Source organism: Microtus ochrogaster, linkage group LG1 (assembly GCF_000317375.1).
Source record: "Microtus ochrogaster isolate Prairie Vole_2 linkage group LG1, MicOch1.0, whole genome shotgun sequence".
In the NCBI taxonomy this organism is placed as follows: domain Eukaryota; kingdom Metazoa; phylum Chordata; class Mammalia; order Rodentia; family Cricetidae; genus Microtus; species Microtus ochrogaster.
The window spans coordinates 38,020,886-38,029,950 of record NC_022027.1 but is presented as its reverse complement, the minus strand read 5'-3'; positions in this window follow the sequence as shown (position 1 = coordinate 38,029,950).

Genomic DNA, 9,065 nt, shown 5'->3' with positions numbered 1-9,065 from the left:
CTTCTCAATACCCATGCAAAGCATATGACATTTTTCATAACTTATGGATTTCATGAACACAAACTTGGTCATGCCACATATATATATTTGTCTATTTGTTTATGATATTTTATTGTTTTTTTAAAAAAGAAAAACTCTATTTTTCTGTTTTACATACCAATCCCAGTTCCCCCTCCTTCCTCTCCTCAATTTACTCCATTAGCTTCCCCACCCCAACCCGAGCCACTTCTCAGAGACAGTGACACATTGCTTTGGGGAAGGTCCAAGACCCTCACTACTATATCGAGGCTGAGCAAGTTATCCATCTAAAGAGAATAGGTTCCCCAAAAGCCAGTACAAGCAGCAGAGATAAATCCGGGTTCCCTTGCCAGTGGCCCAGCAGTCTGCCCCAGCCATGCATCTGTCACCCACTTTTGAGAGGCTAGTTTGGGCCTATGCTTGTTCCTTCCCAGTCTGGCTGGAGTTTGTGAGCTCCCATTAGCTCAGGTAGACTGTTTCAGTGGGTGAAACCATCATGGTCTTGACCTCTTTGCTCATGTTGTCTCTCCTCACACTCTTCAACTGGACTTTGGGAACACAGCCCAGTGCTCCTATGTGGATCTTTGCTCTGTTTCCATCAGATGTTGGATGAAGTTGGTGTTTTTGATCTTAGCCATTCCGACAGGCGTTAAGAAGGTATCAAAGACTTGTTTTGATTTGCATTTTCCTGATAGCTAAGGATGTTGAAGATTTCCTTAAGTGTCCATCAGCCATTGAGATTCTTCTGCTGAGAATTCTCTGTTTAGTTCTCTACCCCATTTTTAAATAGAATTATTTGGAATTTTGATGTATAATATTTTGAGTTCTTTATATATTTGGAGATTAGTTCTCTGTCTAATGTGGAATTAATGAAGATCTTTTCCTATTCAGTAGGCTGCCTTTTTGCCTTATTGACTGTGTCCTTTGCTTTACAGAAGCGTCCTATTTCAGGAGGTTCCATCTATTTATTCATTTGTTTATTTATCCATCTATTTATTCATTTGTTTATTTATTTATTTTTGCTCCCAGTGTCTATACTAAATTCCCAGTTTTTTCTATCAGGTTCAGTGTGGCTGGATTTATATTGAGGTCTTTAATTTATTTGGACTTGAATTTTGTGCATGGGGATAGATATGAATCTATTTGGATTCTTCTACATGTTGACATCCAGTTATTCCAACACCATTTGTTGAAGATGCTTTCTATTTTCCATTGTATAATTTTAGCTTCTTCGTCAAAAATCAGGTGTTGATTGGTGTGCGGATTAATATCTGGGTCTTTGATTTGATTCCATTGTTCAGCCTCTTTGTTTTATGACAATACCAAGTTGTTTCATTACTGTAGCTCTGTAATAGATCTTGAAATCAAAGACGGTGATGGTTCTAAAAATACTGTATTGTTTGGCTATCCTGGACTTTTTGGTTTTTTTTTATGAAGTTGATTATTGTTGTTTCAAGGTCTGTGAAGAATTGTGTTGGGATTTTAGTGGGGACTGCATAAAATCTAGATTTTTTTTTGTAGGATTGCCATTTTTTATGTTGCTCCTACCTATCATATCATCGGCAAATATTGAGTATTTGATTTCTTCCTTTCCAATTTTAATACACTTGATCTCCTTTTGTTGTCTTATTACTCTAGCGAGAACTTCAAAAACTATATTAAATAGATATGGAGAGACTAGAAAGTCTTTTTCTGTTCCTGATTTTAGTAGAAGTGCTTTGCGTTTCTCTCCATTTAATTTGTGTTAATTTTAGTTTGAAGTCTATTTTGCTTCAAACTAAAATTAACACAAATTAAATGGAGAGAAATGCTATTAGGAGTTACGCTCTTGTTTCTTAGGTCCATTTGATTGGAAATACTTTTACCAACCCTTTACTTTGAGGTATTATCTGTCTTTGAGATTGAAGTGTGTTTCTTGTATATAGCAGAAGTATTGATCCTGCTTTCGTATTCATTCTTTTACCCTGTGTCTCTAACAGGTGAATTATTCCTTTGGTATTAAGAGATATTAATGACTAGTGATTGTTAATTCCTGTTATGTTTCGGCAGTTGTGTTTGTGTGTTTCCCATCTTCGTCATTTGCTGTTACAAAGTTATCTGTTGCCTGTGTTTTTGTGGGTGCAGTTAGCTTCCTTGGGTTGGGGTTTTCCTTCTAGTACTTTCTGTAGGGCTGGGTTTGTGGACAGGTATTTTTAAATTTGGTTTTGTCATGGAATAGCTTTTTGTTTCCATCAATAGAGATTGAACCTTTGCTGTGTATAGTATTCTGGGCTTGCATCCATGGTCTCCTAGTGTCTGCAGCACCTCTGTTCAGGATCTTCTGGCTTTTATGGTATCCATTGAGAAGTCGGGTAAAATTCTGTTAGGTATGCTATTATTTGTTACTTGACATTTGGTTTAATTTTGGTATATGGTATTTATCTGAAAAATTTCCACTTCCTTTACATTTTCTAATTAGTTAAGCTTAGCTGCCCTCAGAATCAAATGTTTTTTAGGAGTTAACTCATTAACAGTCAAAAAATCCAAAGAAAATACAGTAATATACATAATCCGTATTCTCTGTGTATATTCCATCTTTACATGGCTCATTTTTTACTCTGCTACATTTTAATATTTATTTTATTATCTTTACTTCTTTAATCTATGATTGTTCTCTTTTATATTATTTTTACTCTGTCTTTAAAAACTTTGTTTTATTTTTAAAGCTATTTTCTCTATAACTGCCTATGCACATTATCTTTTTTTCTTAAGCCTATGTACATTCTAAACACATTATTACCTGTCTAGAAGTTTATTTTTGTCTGAACATGTCTTTATTGAATATCTGTAAAACATTTTGATCCCTGTTGTAATCAGTGGGTGTGGCTCAGATTAATACTGTGGCTTTGCCTGTTGTCTCTGCCCCATTCAACATGGTAGAGGTGTGTTCACCACAAGCTCTGTGAGCCATGCTCATCATGCTGGCTCCAGGGATATAGCAGGTCTCTTTCACCATTATGCAACTTGTAACAGTCTGCTTATAAAACCGAAGTGTTCTGCAGAAGGACCTCCCAAAAGAACCAGAGCCATTCATGCTCTTGGTACAAACCAAGAAGTTGCTTCTTAAAGGAGCTGTGCCTTTTGCTTATGGCTAGTAAACAGAGCCTATCTGGAAAAAAATATCTCAGCTAGCAAGAAGCTGTACTTGGCTCCTGTTTTTGTGGGTTCTTATGCTTTTTTTTAAGGTCTTATGCGGATCTATTCCAGATGGTGGATACCATTGTGAAAAACAACCGCTTTTTTGGTTCCTGGCTGCCCAGACACAAATAGTCACACAGAAGCCATATTAATTACAACACTATTTGGCTGATGTCTCAGGCATATTTCTAGGTAGCTTTTACATCTTAAATTAATCCATCTCTATTAATATGTGTATTATCATGAGACTCTGTCCTACCAGTGAAGTTCTGCTTTCTTTTTCCTTTATCAGCTACATGGCATCTGCTTTACTCTGTCTTCTTTCTCTCTGCATTCAGTTTAGTTTAGCCGTCTAGCTCTATTATGCCCTGCCATATGTCAAAGCAGCATTTTTATTAAAATCCCAGCATAAAGGGGGGATCCCACATTACATCTCTTTTTTTTGGGGGGGGAGAGGAAAGAGTTTATTTCACTGACTGTTCCACATAGCAGTTCACCATCAAAAGCAGAGAGGGAAGGAACTGAAGCAGGGCAGGAATCTGCAGGCAGGAGCTGATACAGAGGCCATGGAGGGATGCTGCTCACTAACTGTTTATCATGGCATGCTCAGCCATCTTTCTTATAGAACCCAGGACCAGCAGCCTAGGGGTGTGCTTGCTTGGACTTATGATAGTCATTTTGTTGTTACTAATGCAAGTAGATTATATTTACTGTATTTGTAATAGGAGCTAAATTTCTTAAGAGACAAAGAAATGTGATAACTGAATATTGGGTAGAAATGTATCTAGCAAGGTTTAATTAGAAGCAAATAATACACTGGAGATCTCCACCTGAGCTTGATAACATGCTGGAAGGAGAAGCCAACATGATAATAGCATAACACAATAACAAGTTTTCATTTATTGAACAGTAAAAGAAATCAGGGAGATTGAGAGAAACATACCTGAGCTTTTCATCCTGTCCTAAATAAAATATATGAAACTATGAAACATGCTTCTTCCCAATTCTCAAATGACAAATAAGATAAAACTACTAGAGAAGTTTAATGACTTGTTTTAGTCCACATAACCTATAATCAACAGAGAGAATGCATGATTCCAGCTCTTAACATCCCAAATTCAATTTGAAAGACATGTTTTCTTCCATCATTTAAATACCAAAGTGGGGGGGACAGCAATGGGATTTATTTGAAGGTAACCATTCACCTTTAAATATTAACCTTTTAAATCATTTTCCATAATAGGTTTAATGAGGACTAGATATATGAAACACTTAGGTTAAATAATAAATTTTGTATCAATATTCACATATTTAGACACCTAAAGTAATTATAGCAATTCACCCAGTTTTCAATATATTGTCAGAGACAGAGAATAATTTGGGATTCAAGAGCCACATTATGTACCATGGTTAATTCTTCCTTAATTTCATCATCACTTCAAAATATCTAGGCCTAAGTTATTTGTTCTTAACACAGGTCAGGTGCAAATCTTACTAACAGTACCACACAAAGATAAAGATGGAACAAGAAGGGAACATCTTCCATGGTTATTTATTTTGTAATTATAGGAGTTAAAAATCAATTTTTATAAGATAGCCACATTCAACAAACCTATTTAATTAAAAATGCACCCTAGTTAACAAATGCTTAAACTGTGCTTAGTAATCTGATCTTGTGCTAGGAGTGTTAGAACACTTTATATGACAGCATCTCGCAAATGTGTTCTTTACATACTTCTATTGCTTCATATAAAGCTTCAACAGAAAATTCTCCCATGAAGTCATTGCCATCATATTTCTAACCTTAGATATGTCTTGATTATTCATTATAATTTTACTGATAAGGCCTTGACAAGATATAGACATCCTTTAACCTTCCTTATTATTTAGCAGGAGAAAATGCTTAACTGGAATACATTATAGACCATGAAACTATAAAGGAGAAAACTAATATTCATTACTTTATATTCATTGAAAAATCTTAACCTTTAGGAATCATTAGTTTCCAGGATAGTCTATAAAGTTAAACCGACCAGCACAAGGGCAGATGGGGACGATCAGGGAGGAGAGAAGATCATAAACACATTAGCATATAACATTTGTTGAATGGCATTCTTCTCATCTCTAGACTTAACCCAAGCAACAAAATATTTTCAGTTCTGAATCTTCTCAAATAACCTAGTTGAAAGAAGGTATAATTTGATTTTGATTTTTAATGCAGTACAATTTTATAAGGCTTCTGGAAAATGTGTTTTATAATTGTGGATGAATATGAAAGTCTTCCTGCTTGCTACACAATGCAGATCATTGTGGTTAATGAGAAATCAACTACTCAAACACTTTATCCTTGTCACTCTTGTTGGAGGTAAAGGGTATTTTCAAATATTTTTTTTTTCTGTATGAACAGTGTGTGTGTGTGTGTGTGTGTGTGTGAATACTCTTGTGATACCATAAGGAATGTCATACATCATATGATAGATTAACTACACACATTTACTTCCCACATTTCTGGAAAAGCACAATACCAATGACCTTATCACTATGTCTTCGGGAGTGACCCTGCCTGAGAACAGGAGATTTCACTACATTCTGAGCTGCCTACAAGTGGGATCTCAGAAGTTCTTGCTTAAATAATCGTGGTAAGGACTCTGCCTTGCACATCTGGTCAATTTCAAGGAATTTGTGAAACTTATAGCTTTTGTTGTTGCTGTTTTTTAACATGCCCTCCTGATTCTTAAAGCATGTCTATTAGAGAAAAAATGTCCCACATAAAGGAAATTGCTGAACAATACCACTCCATTGCTGGGGTCCTGAAATGATTTATCTTCTATTTTCCTAGGAATTTTTTTAAATTAACATTTTTATACATGAGCATCATTTTATTGTTGAGAACATTAAGGTTCAGCCACATGATGAAGTTGTTATGAGATATCTATGTGTGTTTGTTCAACAGAAATAAATATCTATTGTAGTAAAAGAGCCAGCAATTGTCAGTTATTCAAGTAAGAGATAATGAATTTTAGGCTAATGTTTGTAAGTCAAGTGTGTCTCTTTTAATAGAACCATTTTTGAATATTTGTGTTCATGGTAAACATATAATTTACTTAGAAGGGGTATATGTGTAACTATATTTATACTAGGTTGTCATATATAGTATAAAATTTATTACATTTTACTTCGAAAAATAATATTGTTGGTGGTGGGCATCAAAGAGCAAAGCCATGCAATTAATGCAACTCAGCTTCCTCATTTTTATTGAAGCCACTTCTTTATATTCTTAGAGCCGTACAATTTTTTTGATGTGTGATTCATAACTTGCTCTCATATTTATTACAAGACACTTTTCAAGATACTTTAAATGTACTCTGTCTTAGTTGCTGTTTTAGTCCTCTGATGAAACACCATGGCCAAGGCAGCTTGTAGAATGACACACTTAACTAGGTTCTTGCTAACAGTTTCAGAGGATTGGTCCAATATCATTAAACCAGGTGGCATAGTGCCAGAGAGTCAAACCGGGAGCTGGAGCACTATCTGAGAACTTACATTGTATTCTACAGACAGGAAACACAGAGACAATGGGTATTAATTATGGTGTGTATTTTTGAAACATCAAAGCATACACCCACCAGCACAATTCTTCCAATATGACTTCACTACCAAATTCTTCTTGTTCAGTCCACTAACTGGTATCCAAACATTCAAATATGTGGGTCTACGGATACTATTTTCATTCAAATCACCATACATGCTAATATTGTACTTATGTAAAACATACACCTTTATTTTGTTATTTCTAGTTTAACAGTTTTATGATTTCCCTGAGCAAATGACACTTTTTGAAGACTTAAATCTCTTCTTTTGAAGACTACCCTTTTACTTTCTCATCTATAAAGAGTAGCTCTGGATCTTGATTCTGTTTTGCTGCATCAGCATCTGTCTAATGGTACATATAAAAGGTATGGGCAGAATATAAAATAAAGGAGTGGCAAATTGATAAGCTGGACATGAAAAGCATTCAGGAAAAGGCATGGAAGGAAAGTGAATGGATTGTGAGGAGCTTTCTTAGATGGGTTATATGAATGAACCAAAATAAAATGGGAGGAAATTTTTCTCATAATTTGTCCCTACAGGGTCTTTTATAATTTTCTGTGTTTTCATTTCACTTCCTCACCTTCATTTCAATATATTTGATCAGAAAGGCAGTAGTGATAGCTATAGCTTTAACTTGCCATAAAGCACTAAGTGGGTAGATTCATTTACACTTCTCTGCCATGTTTAATATCTGTTGTACTGGGTTTGCTCATGCTTTTCTACACTATACTCAAAGACTGGACAAGCACTTGGTTGAAAAAAAAAGTTCTGATTTGGAAGTCAGAGCCTGATAAAAGGTTTCTACTAGCAGATATACATTTCTTTATTTACATATATTGAAGGGTTTTACTCTCCTCCCCCCCCCCTTTTTTTGTTTTTTAGAGACAGGGTTTCTCTGTGGTCTTGGAGCCTGTCCTGGCACTAGCTTTTGTAGACCAGGCTGGTCTCGAACTCACAGAGATCTTCCTGCCTCTGCCTCCCGAGTGCTGGGATTAAAGGTGTGTGCCACCACCGCCTGGCTCTAACTCTCCCATTTTTACAACTGAATTTAGGTTTCCATTCTCTGAAAGGGGCAAACATTTGTCTCTTCCAACAAAGGGCCATTTATCAACAAATTACATTCAGAGACAAGGAAGGGAACACAAACAAGGTTTGCAGTCATCCCCACAATGTCTCAAGGACAAGTCATGCAGCCTGCTTTTGGGTTTCATCTGGTCTTGCCCAGGTTTGTGCAAATATGCCCAGAGATAAAACTTCAGCCAATTTACAGTACAGTGATGTCACTGATGCTTTCTTAACAAATTACATTGGAAGTGCCCTCATTGTCCCTAAAACTCCCCTTCCTTATGCTTAAAAAGACCCTGCACTTCTGCTCAGGGTCATCTCCATTTTATACAGATGAATGACCCCCCCCCCATGCATGCTGATATAGTAAATGCTCTTTGCTCTTACTTACAATTTAAAATCAGGTCTTTAATATCACCATTTAAAAACAATTGGCTTTTAAAAATACTTTTGCAGTGCTCTCATGCAAAAGAATAGTAGTCTTTTATAGCTTGGGAAACCTGATGAGTGTGAGTTTTTAATAGAACATTCAATTTTAAACTTTATTTTTGATAAGCAATATTCAAAGAGATGTAGAAGTGTTGTTCCCAGCTAGGAACACCAAATAATTAAGATTATAGATAGTGTCAAACCCAGAATTAATAGATGAGTCACATATAGTACTAAACTTACTAAACTTCCCATCTACTTAATGCAATAAAAAAAAACAAAAAACAAAAAACTTTTTCTGAGAGGAAAAGTGCATCTTTGGTATGACTTGGCAGGGAGATTTTTCTATTGACCTCATTGACAAAGGTTTACCTAGACAAAACATGTTAGGGGATGACATTATAAGTTATGGTGGTTATGGAGTGTGACCTCGGTCTGTGTCATGAAAACTAGGGCAAGAGAGAGTTAAGAGGACAGATAGGGAAAACTAGAACTTAAAGTATGTAGAAAAGAGATAAAGGTTCCTAAAAAAGACAAAGGAATAAGGCATAGATAAAGAAATAAAAAGCAACAAATGACACATAAATAGTTATAGGAGGATATATAAACTCAGAATGACAAAACTCCTTTTTAATTATTTGTATACTTTTATGATAGGAGATGAGATATGTACATACATAGAATGATTAAATTAAGCTGAATAAAATGACAAATTTTTCTTTGTATATTTAGTATGTATTTCTTTGGGGAATATTTAAAATCTATTCTCTTAAAAATCTTAATCA